General features: G+C 42.0%; 1 pseudogene; it reads left to right on the forward strand.

Annotated features, from left to right (window-relative positions):
- The first annotated feature begins 11,172 nt into the window (after positions 1 to 11,172).
- Positions 11,173 to 13,153, forward strand: LOC145414659 (uncharacterized; annotated as a pseudogene).
- The last annotated feature ends 2,592 nt before the right edge of the window (positions 13,154 to 15,745 follow it).

Raw genomic sequence — 15,745 nt, forward strand, 5'->3', positions numbered from 1 at the left:
TGTCTTCGCGCAGTGTCAATGATATAACCGGGCTCTTCCGCTGACACATTATGCAAACGATCCTCATGTCATTCCTTGTTCTCTGAGAGGGGGAGGATGAACTGTAGGAAGCGGGCTTCGTCAGTTTGAAGTCCAAGGGTTCACGTTCATATGAATCTGGGACAACAACAATAACTCCTACTACTGCAACTACTACTATCGATTCTGCTTGTTTCAGTAAAGTAGGCCTGTTAGATGACAGACGCATAAACACAAAAGCTATAGTCGATGAGGTGCTACGGAGTCCCATATACAACTTAGAATCCTGCCCCTAATGCCACAGACGCAAAACAATGTCTTAGACCCTGGTTGCAAGGTAAAGTACTAGTAACCTCCCGCCGCGATGAAGGCAGCGCCAGACTTCGGCAGGAACGTGGGGACGGGGTCACATCACGGCCTCCAGGTCATTTATGTACCCACCTCGCCTGCTCCCTTACACGCCCTATTTGACCTTTGACCTGGGAGAGTCAACGGGTAGTGGTGGGTGGGGCTGGGGAAGCGAAAAACAGAAGCACAGAGGAGTGACACAGAGCCACAGAGACGGATCGACACAGAAAGTCAAAGAAAGAGAGACAGAAAAACACAAAGAAGGATAGACAGAGAGATGCACAGAGAAGAAAAGTCATAAAGACACACAGAAGGGTAGGCGCAGAAACAGAAGAGGAGGCAGAAAGGCTCAAATGAGGACAGACACGGACGACAAAGAAAAGACCCGAGCCAAGCAAAGTGCAGAAGTTACATGATCTCTTCAGGCCTTTCATAAAAAAAAAAAAAAAAAAAAAAAAAAAAGTCTGACAAGGAACAGACTTCAGTATCACTTTTCATCTGGTTATGCGATCTTTATAAACAATGTGTTCAGGCAGATAAAATTAAACTGCTCCTCCGCCTGACTCTTATGTACCTAGGCCCTTTCTCACTGACGGGCTTTTTTGTCTGCCGCTGTCCACTCTTTCGCTGAAAGGTTGACGAGTCTATACTAACCAACCAACCTGACTCTTATGTTTGATATTCTTTTCAAGGAAAACTTTTGTGGATGTTTAGCATATATTGTCAATTTCAGTTTGGAAATATATATATATATATATATATATATATATATATATACCGAGACGACTTAACAACTTTGCGGTAGGATTCACAAGTGAAATATGTCAATTCAGTTATTGCAAGACACTACACCCTGTGAGAGATGGGCCTGCCAAAAGAATCTCCTGTGACTGCATTCCCTACGAGAGAGAGAGAGAGAGAGAGAGAGAGAGAGAGAGAGAGAGAAAGAGAGAGCCTAGCTGCCTCGGTGACAAGTAATAACTCATTTTCAGGCGATATCAGCGAGATGCCATTAATTTACATATTGAACCGGTTTAAATCTGGATAGGAACTAATTAGTCTGATGTCTTAAAGACCATTTCTCCCTCGCCTCTCGCTTGGCCCCATAAACTTGAATTTGTCTACTGATTACATCCAGGTTTTTCCCGTCTTATGTGCATACTGTTTTTCTCTCGTCTGCTGTGTTTACTGGTCCTTCTGTCTACCACGTCTGTTTGCTTTTTGTTCTGTCTCATGGTATTCATTTTGTCCTCAGTGCCTGTTGACTGTTTTTCACTCTGCCCAGGACCCACAGTCTTTAATATGCAGTGTGTCCAGGCACCTACAATTATATGGGTCTTGATTTTGGTTCTCTTTTGTTAAATTTTCTTAGGAGAGGATAACTTTTTGCAGACCCTCATAATTTTTTTTTTTTTTTTTTTTTTTTTATAAATCATACCAATCTTATGTTTTACTTTTTCAAAGCGTTACTCTGTCCATGGCTGCTTATATCTTGTACATCTGGGAACGGTGTTGGAGAGGGACTAATTCTCGCCGTGGCACCGATATAACGGAACTGATGCACTGCCCAGATTTTCAAACGTACTTCAACCTTCTACCTGTCCCTTAGAATGAAGATGGTGCACTGCAGGAGGGGGACAACCAAGACCTGCAGTCCACTGGGTTCACATTCAGTTGATTCAGTGGTACTACTACTACTACTGTTACTGTTACTACTACTATTACTACTACTGCTACTATTACCGCTGCTGCTGCTACTATATTCGGAGACAAATGTTCATTAAATATTCTATGTCTTCTACCTCTCACTTTCCTCTGCTCATAAAAATTCGTAAGGTGAGAGGGACTGTATATTCCTCTACCCATATATTATTCTATTATTATGATGGTCTAGGGAGGAGAATGACTGACATGCCTATGGGATGAAGTGGGTGTTGTGGAACTGCAGGCCAACTTTTTTCCTCGACTGTACCTTTTCTACAAATTTTTCTTGATTGTACCATTATTGTTACTGAAAATCCTGACGACAATGACTTACTTTGTATCCCCTCAGTCGTGTTTACTGCGGAATCTCATTTTGTGATGTTTATTCTCTTTTCAATATCTGGATAATTTCTCGTCCTTACTTCTTTTTTTTTTTTATTAGGCTATTATTGGTGTCATCCCACTTAGACGATTCCCATCTGAACGATCGTGTGTTTTTCGGTGTTTTTGCCATCCCATTTAGGCGATTCGCAGACAGAAGATTGTAGTTAATAATTATATCAACGGATTACATACCATTCTTTGATGAAATGATGTCAGTATTTTTCTTTATGTACCTAAATAAAATATCTGTGTATCTATCTGCCCATCTGTCTAATTATCAGTCACTCTATTTTGACTCATATATATATATATATATATATATATATATATATATATATATATATATATATATATATATATATATATATATATATATATATATGTACATGTATAGTATATGTGTGTGTAATTTGGCTAATGCTGCGCGCCATTTCGACAACATGGCGTTTCGTCACCAGTACATTTCGTTAAAAGACAGTTCAGTTCAAAGTGTTACATCCTCAATTACAGGTATATCATAATCTTTGTGACTAACTCTTCGCTTTTTCATGCATATCCTTAATAAGCAAGGTTAGTGTCATGGCCTTGAGCAACAGTTTCTGCACCTAGTCTGGAGACTGTGTGTGTCTAGCTTTGGGGAGAGTGAAGGTAACTAACACGTCATTTCAGTCACCAAACAAAGTTACTTGCCTACTTTGTTTACACTATGATGACCAGACATCGAACTGCCTAGTTTATTGAGACTTCCAGTTTACATGGCAGAGACAGATCACTAATAAACTAATGGTTTTGCCACTAAAACAGTATGTAATGTTCATTCTTTGCTAGGAGGACGTTCATCGGTTAAATTTCATGCATAAGAAAAACACAAGTAATTGCTAATGAAATATATTTTACTATTAATATCAGATAATGTTTATGAGATGGCAATAACGATACAGCATGGAGACAAAGAATTTTCCAACTGGGAATCGTCTCTCTGGGATGCAATCGTTTATCTGGAAACCGTCTTGGTGGGACTAAACCATCTTATTTAAGCTGTTTGTTATTCTCTCTCTCTCTCTCTCTCTCTCTCTCTCTCTCTCTCTCTCTCTCTCTCTCTCTCTCTAGCTCCTAACATTCCTTCTTAATCTCAAACAGTGACTCCTAATCCTAAATCTTTCGAACACGCCTCGGTCTCCTTCCTTAACCTCTTCTCGCTCACCACACGTCATACTGTCTCTCGCCCGTCGCCCTCTACCTCACATTCTTTCCCATTGACCAAATGTCATGGTAGCCTCAATTTTTACACTTTTTAAAGCACTTTGAGTATGGTGAATGTTTTATCTTTCAATATTTCTAACGCCATACTATTACATTCAGCTTAGCAGGAACTATTTTAAGCTGATGGAAGTAAATATAGCCTTGATTAACTTCCATGGTGTAAATAAATAAAATCAGTGAATAAAGTCGTCTGGCGGTGGTGTCAATAGTAAAGGGAGTTTATGAAGGCCATAGTTAAGTCTTCAGTTAGGAACGTCTCTCCTAACCTCAATAAAACTATCTCAAAATAGCAAGGAGACACAAAAATATGTCGCTGGTTTCAGAACGTTAAGAATACGGCCTTCTTCTCACACACTCCACGCTTTCCCCAGCCAGGATTAAAAGTTCACCTATCATTTCGATGCATCTGCTTTCCATTCATGTCATATCCATCACTTTCCTCCCTGGCGCATCATATCAAAGAGAATCATAACAAGACTCATCCTTCCCGGACTCACAACTCACATTATCCTTCACACTCTCACACTCTCCTTTATCCCTTACCCTAACCAAAGTGCACATGTCCTTTACACTGTTTCTCACACTTAGGACAATCTCTCTCTCTCTCTCTCTCTCTCTCTCTCTCTCTCTCTCTCTCTCACACACACACACACACACACACACACACACACACACACACACACACACACACTACCTCGTTCCCAGCCGTCGCCTAGTGTCCAGCGAGCATAAAACCAGGAAGATGGTGTTTTGAGACACGGTGACAAGGGGGCGCAGGAGGGATGAGGTGGGTCATAGTGAGGCTGCTGCCGTGTTGTGATGTGGCATAGGAGAAGACAGTGCGGGGGGGGGGGGGGAGTTGGGAGAGAGGGAGAGGGAGGGCGTTGGAAGGAGAGGGGTTGAAATAGTAAGGCGATGTTGGAGTGAGACGAGAGGTTGGCGAGAACCTTCAGTAGAGAGGATGACACTCCTACTTCACCGTTTGCTTGTCTACGTCATCCGTAACTGGTACAAGGCCTATTTTTAATATATTAAGGAAGTACAGTTTCACTTCAGAGGAAAAGTGCATTTTCTGCATTTTGTGACATATCAAATAATTATAAATCTGAACATTGATAATAGGTGTCTATCTACCTATCCATCTATCTATCTATCTGTCTATCTACCTACCTACCTACCTACCTACCTATCTATCTATCTATCTATCTATTTGTCTCTATCTATCTGTCTATCTATCTATCTATCTGTCTATCTATATAATATTCAGATATATGGATACATAGATATACGAAAACTAAGAATAACCTTAACAGCAAATGATAATGAGTATGTGTATGAGGGATTCGTTAAGTGATCTCCGCAGGTGAAAATATTAGTGTTCTCCCTCTTCGCAACACCTGCTCTCACCTCCCAGTCAGTGTGCCTTTAAGGTGGACCTCCCACCATCGCTCATCCAGGTGGGTTGTTGTGTGTATCCCTCACCTGCGCCACACACACACACACACACACACACACACACACACACACACACACGTGATGACAGAGAAGAACAGAGGCATCATTCCGTGTTGCAATATGGTATGACATTCAGCCAGTCCTAAAGAAGGGTGACCATTCCCAACCCTCTTCTCAGAAGTGTTCGAGTCGATTCTTAACATAAAAATTTTAAAGCATCTTTCCTATCACAACCTTCTTTCTGATCGTCAGTATGGGTCCCGTCAGGGACGCTCCACTGGCGATCTTCTCACCTAACTTTCAGACTCCTGGTCATCCTCTCTTCGGAACTTTGGCGAAAGCTTTGCCATTGCACTTGATATTTCAAAGGCTTTCGATTGAGTCTGGCATAAATCTTTAATTTCCAAGCTGCTCTCTTACGGTTTCTATCCTTCTATCTGTGCCTTCATCTGTAGCTTCCTTTCTGGTCGTTCTATAGCTGCTGTTGTAGACGGCCATCGTTCTCCTAGATCTATTAACAGTGGTGTTCCTCAGGGCTCTGTTCTATCACCAACTCTCTTTCTTTTATTCATCAATGATCTTCTAAGCTGTACATCTAATCCTATCCACTCGTATGCTGATGATTCCACCCTTCACCTTTCCATTCGGTTCCTGCAACGTCCATCTCAGCAGTTATTTCAACAAACAAGGGATGAGAATATGGCACACCTAATGTCTGACTTGGCTCGTATCTCTGACTGGGGTAAAAATAATCTTGTTGCTTTAATGCATCAAAGACTCAGTTTTTACACCTATCAACCCGACAGAATCTTCCACAGGTATACCCACTAATTTTAATAATATCCAGCTCAATCCTGCATCATCCTTGAACATGCTTGGGGTTTCATTCACATGGGACTTATCTTGGAAAGATCATATTGCATCTCTTGTAAAATCTGCTTCCAAGAGATTAGGTGTGCTAAGCCGACTCCGTGCCTTCTTTACCCCTGCACAGTTGTTGACTTTATACACGGGTTTTATTCGCCCCTGTATGGAGTACAACTCTCATGTGTGGGGAGGCTCTCCACATACAACTCTTCTCAATAGGGTGGAGTCAAAGGCTATTTGTCTCATCAACTCTCCTTTTACAGGCTCCCTTCAACCTCTGTCTCTTCGCCGCATTGTTGCCTCTTTATCTCTTTTCTATCGCTACTTCAATGGTCACTGCTCCTCTGCACTGTCTGTTTGCATCCCTCCACCTCTACGACGGGCGCATAGCACCCGTCTAGCAACAAACTCTCATCCCTTTTCTGTCCAAGTCTCTAATGCAAGAGTTAACCGTTACTCCCAGTCTTTCATTTACGAAACAGGTCAGCTCTGGAACTGTCTCCCTCTGTCTGTATTTCCTACTTTCTATGATCTCCAGTCTTTCAAACGTAGTGTGTCCAGGCATCTCGAAATGAATGGATCTTGAATTTGTCTTTCCTTTGTATTGTTTTTGTTTTGTTTTTCTTGGAGGGAACGTTCATGCGGGCTCAGCCTTTGGTTCCTTCTTCCTCGCATTAAAAAAAAAAAAACGAGCAACACCGTTACCAGTCGCACCTCATCTCATAAACTCATATATTCTTCAGTAAACTTTCCTATATGGTTTAGTTAATGATACTAAACAAGGTCTTAGTGTGAAAGCTAAAAGAGGACTGCATGGAGGAATGTTGGTTATAATAAAAACGTACTCTGATATGAATGCAAGTTTGGTGTGGCATGAGTGACAACTATGGAACAGAGTCTTATTATGAAGAATGTGTGTGGTGTGTAGAGACTGGATAAGACAATAAATTATGTGATTCGCTAAGTATGTCCATGAAGTAAAGAAAACTACTTTCAACAGAGTAACACAAAGTGTGCTTAGATGGTTTGGTCATATCAAGAGATAGGATATAGATACCGTGATGAAAAGTATATATGAGTGAGAGGGTTAGAGGAGGCATGGTAGCCTATAACAAACATGGACGGATATCGTAAATGAGTGTGAAAACCTGGATTTGGATGTTAATTTGCCCATCTGTGCCCAGGGTTCCTGTATGAGGGATTTTGCTGGAATGGTACTAAGCGTATCGCCCTCCGCCTATCGGTTCATAGTCGCAAAACTCATTGGTCCATTCCCCGGGGTTTTCTTCTTTATTCAGTCTAGGAAATGCCTAATTCTGATCTCAGTTTAGGACGCTAGGTGCAGATCAGTTAGGTTACAGATCTGAAAAGGGGTCTAGGTGTTTGAATTATAAGAACAGATGCCTATAGGTATAGCCCCCTCCTCTCCGTGCTTACCTATATGTGACAAAGTCGTAGTACTAGAGTAAGGATATGAACGAATATACACCTCCTCTGCATGCTTCACACAGTGGATCAGAGATTCAAAGCCTATTGTGTGAACCGTATGCTAGAGATGTCAGCACTTCCTATTCAAAATTTAACAAAAATGGCATCCCATCACCAAGTCTCGGCGTCCCCAGGAGGGGGGGGGACCATCAAAGACTCCACCATCTGCCCCTCTCCCGGTGACGATCAAGCGAGATGCTTGGAGCCACTGTCTGACTATACTTCACCATTTCTGCAACACTTGCAGCTTTTCCTCTAACTTTCTGTTGAACACCACCTCTCCTCCTCTACGCCTCAACTTCTCTTCCTCATTGACACTCAGTTGTCTGAAGTGCAGATAGCAAACCCTTCTCGGGATCCTCCTACTTTCTCTATACTCACTCAAAGCCATAGGTGGTTGTTGTGTATATGAATGCAACAACATATCTTGCTTTCATGTTCCTGACCTTGAATCTTGTGAATTCTCTACTTTCCGGTTTCGGCTATCCTGTCATTCTCGGACTAAATATATCTGTGCTGTTTACTTATCCCAAATTCTACTGACTATTAAAAATTCATCAAGTATCTTACTTTTAAGATGGAACACATCCTATCAATTTCTCCTTTCTCTGGAATCCCTATTCTAAGTGATTTCATTGTTCAGCACCACCATTGGCTCTCCTCTCCTTTCACTGATCCACCTGGTGAAAAAACCTACATCCTTTCTATCCTTAACCCGCGGCGTCCCGGGGACGTACTTCCACGTCCTCACGTTTTGTCACAGCTAATCCCGGGGACGTACTTCAACGTCCTGCAATTGCAAGGTTCATAATTTCCACAATTTTCAATTTTCGCGAGTCATTTTTGGTACATATACACGTGACACCTTCCTCAACAAGATGCCAGGCAGAGACAATGCCTTACCCAGCATGACCTCCTCCCCCCCCCTGCATGCCATTGTCTCAGCAATTCACCTGTTATCAGTGACCTGGCCAGTATAGCCATGTCATGCCACGGTACGAAATTCAGGGCCAGAGTGATTCCCCAATCAATGACAATGTGAAGGACAAACTTTACATAGCATTAGAGGAAGAAACAGTTAGAAATGATGATCAGGTAATGTGGCAAAAAAAGGTCAGGTATTAGTGAGTGAAACAATGCTTATAATGCCTATATTACTGCTTGAAAACCAATATACTCTTGTACTACATATAAATTCGTAACAGTAAATAAATAAATACCGTTTATGAGTGGTGTGAAATAGTTATCCTCCCATAGAACTCGTTTTCTTTGGTGCCAGCCTGATAGAAAACCCAGTAAGGTAAGGAGGCTCTCCTACCTGTAATGAGTATTTTAAACCTCAGGTGAGCGATTTCTCTATGAATTTTCGATGTTTCTCACCAAAAGCGAAAGTTTTAGCAAAAAAAAAAAGGGTCGAAAAATGGTTGGGATTGGGGGGTACCAGTGGTCAAAAAGTGGTCGGGACGGGGCGGGTTAATGACCTAGAACAGCTTGTACAGCACCCTACCCGTATCCCTGACTGCCTTGGAGAGACTTCCAACTTACTTGATCCCTTCCTTACAACTAATCCATGTTCTTATGCTGTTAATCTTTTCTTTGCATTGGGCTCCTCTGATCACAACCTTATCACCACAATCTGTCCTATTGCTTCAGTAGGGTTTGTGGACACTCCCAAGAAGTGGTGGCTGTGGCACTTTGAAGATGGAAATTGGGAGGCTTTCAGGCAGTACTTCTTTGATTTTCCTTGGAATACTTATTGCTTCCATGACCGAGAGCCATCTGAGGGTGCCTTGCGCATTATGGAGGCTATTCTCTCGGGCATGGAAACATACATTCCTATCTCATATCCTGTGACCAATGCAAAAAAATAAAAACTTGGTTTAATCACGCATGTTCTAATGCTGTCCACAACAAGGAGAAGGTCTAAAAAAGGTACCAAAGCCGACCCAATCCTTAGTCTCATATCATCTATACTTTTGCTTGGAGTCGTGCTAAGTCTGTTCTTCGCTCTGCTAAAATATAATTTCATTCGTACTTAATACTCTGAGCTCTCCAACTCAAAATTTTTCCGCTCCTTGTAGCACATTGCCAAAAGCCTTTCTTATAACTTTATCTCATCATCCTTCCCTCCTCTTTTCCACTCTGATGGCTCTGTTGCTATTCCTTCTACTGATAAAGCAAAACTCTTCGCTCAGACTTTCTCCGCCAATTCCACCTTAGACGACTCCAGAGCATTTCCTTCGTCACTTCCCCCCTCTGACTTCCTCATGGTTGACATTAAAATTTTTTCACTTGATGTATTTTCTCCCATCATTGACCTCAGTAATAAAATATGAGCCTGTTAGGGTCCCTACTGTTGTCCTCAACATTTGTGTTTCTGTGCTTGCATCCTGCCTACGTAAACTCTTTTGCCTTTGTCTCTCAACTTGTACCTTTCCTTTTTGCTGGAAGTTTGATTGTGGCGTCTGGCAATAGATAGATAGATAGATAGACTGTTCTCACTCGGCCTGTCCCAAAGATGGGTGACCATTCCCATCCCTCTAATATCGCCCAGTTGCTTTAACATCCTGTTTTTCAAAAGTTTTTGAGTCTATTCTTAACTTGAAAAAATAAAAACATCTTTCATATCACAACCTTCATTCCGATCGTCAGTGTGATTTCTGCCAAGGACGCTCCACTGACGATCTTCTCACCTACCTTTCAGACTCCTGGTCATCCTCCTTTCGGGACTTTGGCGAAGTCTATGCCACTGCACTTGACATCTCAAAGGCTTTCGATCGAGTCTGGCATTAATCTTTAATTTCCAAACTGCCCTCTTATGGTTTCTATCTTTCTATCTGTGCCTTCATCTATAGCTTCCTTTCTGGTCGTTCTATAGTTGATGTTGTAGACGGCCACCGTTCTTCTCCTACTATCCATTTCAGAGGCGGAGTTGCGCTGTTTTTCGCAAATATCTCCTAAGCGAATCGTTGGATCAGTATGATATTTCAACACAGTACTTTTGACATCCGGGCCTAATTTATGACCCTTAAACCATACTGCTACATATGTTACATTAGGAGTTTACTGAAGGATATTAAGCCTAATCCAGTCATCAAATCTAAGTTGTTATACAAAATCGGACGAGTGCAACTGTGTGGGGTAGCTCCTCCATTAACACCCTGAACAACCCTCTGACCATTCCTTCCCTACCCCCCAATATCGCATTCACCCCCTCCCCGTTTCTCTCTTCACTCCCAGTCACACCATCCCTCTCCCATCTTTGCACTTCCGTTTTCTTTTTTCATTCTAATTGCATACATAATATTTGAATATGACAGTATGTATATACTTATCATACATTAGTAATATTATTTAACACAGTTACCTACTGTTGTGTGTGGCCATGAAAACCAGAGTGGGTCAAACGACCATAAAATCATTGGCTAATTACGTTGTTATGGCCGTATCATTACCGATGTATCTACGGTTACCAAAAATATGAAGTCAGTTTTGTTTTTGGGCAACCAAATAAAATCGTTCATGGTTGCTTTATTTGTTCATCTTTTATTTTTAATAAGCAATTTATGCTTTCATTGAATATCCTCAGTCTCCCGTATCACTTCCCCCCTCTCTGAGGTACCCCCCCTTCCTCTTCCCGAGGTTATGACATCAGCAGGTACAGGGGATAGATCATTGACTGTCGAGGCACGCCCACTAACAACAGTATCTACAATGTCTTCCCGTTGCCCCCGTGGATGCAGGACAGCTTTTATCATTCGTCTTGCCACTTTGTTCAAGAGGGAAAGCACCCGTGGTCGAACTTACATAAGTTTGAATAGGTGAGTACATAGTTTTGTCCATGTTTATAGTATATGTGCTGTGTTTCTTTGAATACGGCGGGCATAATAACCACCCACTTCACTTTATTTTGTTCGAGCATTTGCTAGACAATGGTATAAAAAGTAAAAATTACACCAAAAATATTCAATCGGTACTGTTGCTATATAAGTGTAAAATAATGTTGGCAGAATCACTGACAAAAAAATCATAATGATCTCATGGATAACAATTATACCAATTATCTTGGAGTCAATTATTTATAGGGGAGAACGAGGTCTCTGGCTGTGAAAGCAAAGTAAGATGCTGCTGGTTCATAAGGCTGTGGGTAAAGATTGAGCCACAAGACCCTTTTCCTTCGAGTCTTTTATGTCTATAATAACCTACCATCTTTTGCATTATGCGAGTAGTGATGTAATAGACTTTCCTGTGTAAGTGAACTTGCAATCTATATCAAATTTTTTTCTGTTTTATGTTATGTGTACACGTTTCTTAACATACATAACAGTAAGGCAGACTGTATTATGTCGCAATGTCATATTATAGAAGAAATGCAAAATATAACAACACTGATCTTTATGCGCACAGGCCTTACGAGCGAGTTGCGAACATCATGGGCACGAGTGTGTCAACAGTGAGGAGCATTGTCAGCAAAGCCGCCACATCCTCCCCTTCCACACCAGCACCACTGTCCACAACCTACACTGGATGCTTCGACAACTTTACTGTCGGTGCAATACGCCGCCACATCCACAGAAAGTTTTCAGAAAGACAACATTTAACACTCAGTGTCATATCAGCTGATCTGAAAACAGCTGGTATTATCCCCGAGGATACCTCTGAAACAACAGTTTGGCGGATCCTGCACGCCATGGGATTCCGATACAGAGTGTCACAACGCAAGATGTATGTGAGGAAGGAATCGCTGGAGGTGGTGTGTCGTCGGATAGCCGCTCTCCGGGCTCTACAACGCCACCGGAAGGAGTGAAGAACGGTGGTGTATGTGGATGAGACATGGTTTACCACCAGGATGGGCCACAGTAGGGAGTGGGTGGATACCACTCAGGCTCCCATCAGCATCAGCTACAGTCGTCAGGTACCACCTGGTGAAGGGGAGCGATTTGTGGTGGTCGCAGCTGGCATGGACGAAGGTTTTGTTGACGGTTCCCACCTGTGCTACCCAGCCAAAAGTAACCAGGGTGACTATCATGGGGAAATGAACGGAGAACTGTTCCAGCGATGGCTAACCACGCAGCTCCTTCCGTCACTGCCAAATCCATCGGTGCTTGTACTGGATAATGCACCTTACCACAGTCAGCTAACAGAGGAGAGTCGATGCCCTACCACAGCCACCAGGAAGGCGGACCTCATCAGATGGCTGGAGCAGCACAAAATTTCCATCCCACCTGCTGCCACTCGCCCTGAGCTGCTGCTCCTTTGCCAGCAGAACCGCCCACAACCCCAGTATAAAATCGACAACACCATCCGTATGTGGGGCCACGAGGTCATACGGTTGCCACCTGGCCACCCAGAACTCAACGCCATCGAGCAAGTATGGGGCTGTATGAAGCGCCATGTGCGCTCCACACTACAACGGTTTACCCGGACGGACCTACAGGATAGATTGGAGGAAGCCAGGCATATGGTACACAAGGACGTGTGGACGGGGGCTGTTCAGCACTCCCGCAAATTTGAAGAAGAATACTGGAAGACTGACAACATACACGAGGGAGTGGAACCCATTATTATCAACATCGCCAGTGATGATGAAGATGATGACGTCTTCTTTGAAAGTGATGTTGAATAAATTTTGTTATATTGTTTACATAGTTTTAGTCCTACAATATGATATATTGCTCCAACTTAATAAATGTAATGGAATGTATGTAATAGTATTTACAATAAAATGACGATGTATGTATGTATATATTGATGAATATTACGCATCATACACAATAGAGCATTGGAGTTTATAATTTTGTAATAATATAAATAGAGACAGGTAAAACAATAAATATATACACTGGACCATGTTCACATTTTTGGATGAATACACAGTATTGTAATAATAGTAATAACTTCTCCGAGAAGGTTCAGGCAACAAGTGATACAATTTGTAGTTCGTGAATTTCAATGGTTGACCATAAACACTGCAAACATATAGGCATAGCTTCTATTACACGTACGTAATCATCCTGATGTGCAGTACTTTCTACGCGAAATACGACTTGCATCCATTGCAAGTAATCATATCAATACGTCTACAACTACATAACATTCTTACATTATAATACAGTGCTGGGATAATGAGGGAGGGACACGAGAGTGATGAAGGAGGCGAGGAGCTCGGGGAAAATGGGAGGGATAACGAGGACGAGAAGGGGGAGAAGTAGGGGTAGTTAAGGAATAGTTTGGGAGGGTGTTGGGGGGGCAACACTTTCCTTCGAATGCGTCAACATGACTAGTCGACTTTCTGTTATTTTTCGCGAGTAAACTCCTCACATAACATAAATAGCAATATGGTTTAAGGGTCATAAAATAGGCCCGGATGTCAAAAGTGGTGTGTTGAAATACCATACTGATCCAACGATTCGTTTAGGAGATATTTGCGATAAACAGCGCAACTCCGCCTCTGAAATGGATTGTAGATCTCTCAATAGTGGTGTTCCTCAGGGCTCTGTCGTATCACCAACTCTCTTCCCTTTATTCACCAATGATCTGCTAAGCTGCACATCTTACCCTATCCACTCATACGCTAATGACTCCATCCTTCACCTTCCATTCTCTTCCCGCAGCGTCCATCTCAGCAATTACTTCAACAAACATGGGATGAGGCTACGGCACACCTAATGTTTGACTTGGCTCATATCTCTGATTGGGGTAAAAATAATCTTGTTTTTAATGCGTCAAGAACTCAGTTCTTACATCTATCAATCAGACAGAATCTTCCACAAGAGTGTCTTCTAATTGTTAACAACATCCAGCTCAATCTTGCATCATCTTTAAACGTACTTGAGGTTTCAGTCTGTCGGGATTTATCTTGGAAAGATCACAGCATTTCTCTTGTAAAATTTGCTTCAAAAAGATTAGGTGTGCTAAGCCAACTCCGTGCCTTCTTTACCCATGCACAGTTGTTGACTTTATACATTTTTTTTTTTTTTTGCCCCTCTGTAGAATACAATTTCATGTGTAGGGAGGCTCCCTACATACAGTTCTTCTCAACAAGGTGGATTTAAAGGCTTTTCGTCTCATTAACTCTCCTCCTCCTACTGACTCCCTTCAAACTCTGTCTCTTTGCTGCACTGTTGCATGTTTATCTCTTTTCTATCGCTACTTCAGTGGGCACTGCTCCTCTGAACCGTCTGCTTGCATCCCTCCACCACTACACCAAGAACGTAACACCCGTCTAGCAACAAACTCTCATCCCTTTTCTGTCCAGCTCTCTAATGCAAGAGTTAACCGTTACTCCCAGTTCTTCATGTATGCAACAGGTCAGCTCTGGAACTGTCTCCCTCTGTCTGTATTTCCTACTTCCTATGATCTCAAGTTTTTCAAACGCAGTGTGTTCAGGCATCTCGAAATGATCAGATCGTGAATTTGGCTCTCTGTTATCTTATTTTTGTTTTTTCTTAATGGGAACAATCTTGCGGGCTCCTGGTCTTTGGCTCGTTATTCTTGCATAAAAAAATCATTCACACCCTTCATGTAGTACTCAGACGCCGCCATGTATGCAAGACATCACAGTGGGGAAGGAAACACTATGAGGCAACTGTACACTGGACAAAACAAATGTGTGCTCTGGCCAACCTCTTCGTGAACCTTTGGATGTGGACATGAATAAAAACAAAGCAATAGAGGCATATGGCAACAGATGACAGCACGGTGTGGGAGAGTGTGAGTGGTGAATGGGCCAGAGGGGTAAGCGGGATTGGCGGGGATCTGGTGGTTTGGTAGTGGAAAAATAGTCTGATTTTACCTGATGGAACTTTGCCATTTCTTCCGCTTAAATCTAAGTCGTGTTTGCATGAAACTTCGGTGAACCTAAGTGACTGAGATAAACATAATATCATTGGTTAATAATCAAACCTCCCCTCCAGTCAAACGACACTTAAAACAAGCGCGCTATAGGGTGTAAGTGCATTTTTTAGATATTACAATGATAGGATGATGAAAAAAAAATTATATTAGCGACATCTATATGTTTTATCTACAGTACAGTAAAGTAGCCTAATTTGCACATCTATGTTATACAGTAAGGATTTGTCAGCCTTCATATTAATGTGTGTAACTATTCGCCTTTATTTTGAACTTCAGATTCACTTACGTTGCTGCTGGCTTCAGTATTGGAATGATTATCATTTTATTACGAATTTCTAGAATGGCATATACCATAAAAGGA

The sequence above is a fragment of the Coenobita brevimanus genome, chromosome 13 (assembly GCF_032717465.1).
Source record: "Coenobita brevimanus isolate Jiangsu-jjx chromosome 13, ASM3271746v2, whole genome shotgun sequence".
Classification (NCBI taxonomy): Eukaryota; Metazoa; Arthropoda; class Malacostraca; order Decapoda; family Coenobitidae; genus Coenobita; species Coenobita brevimanus.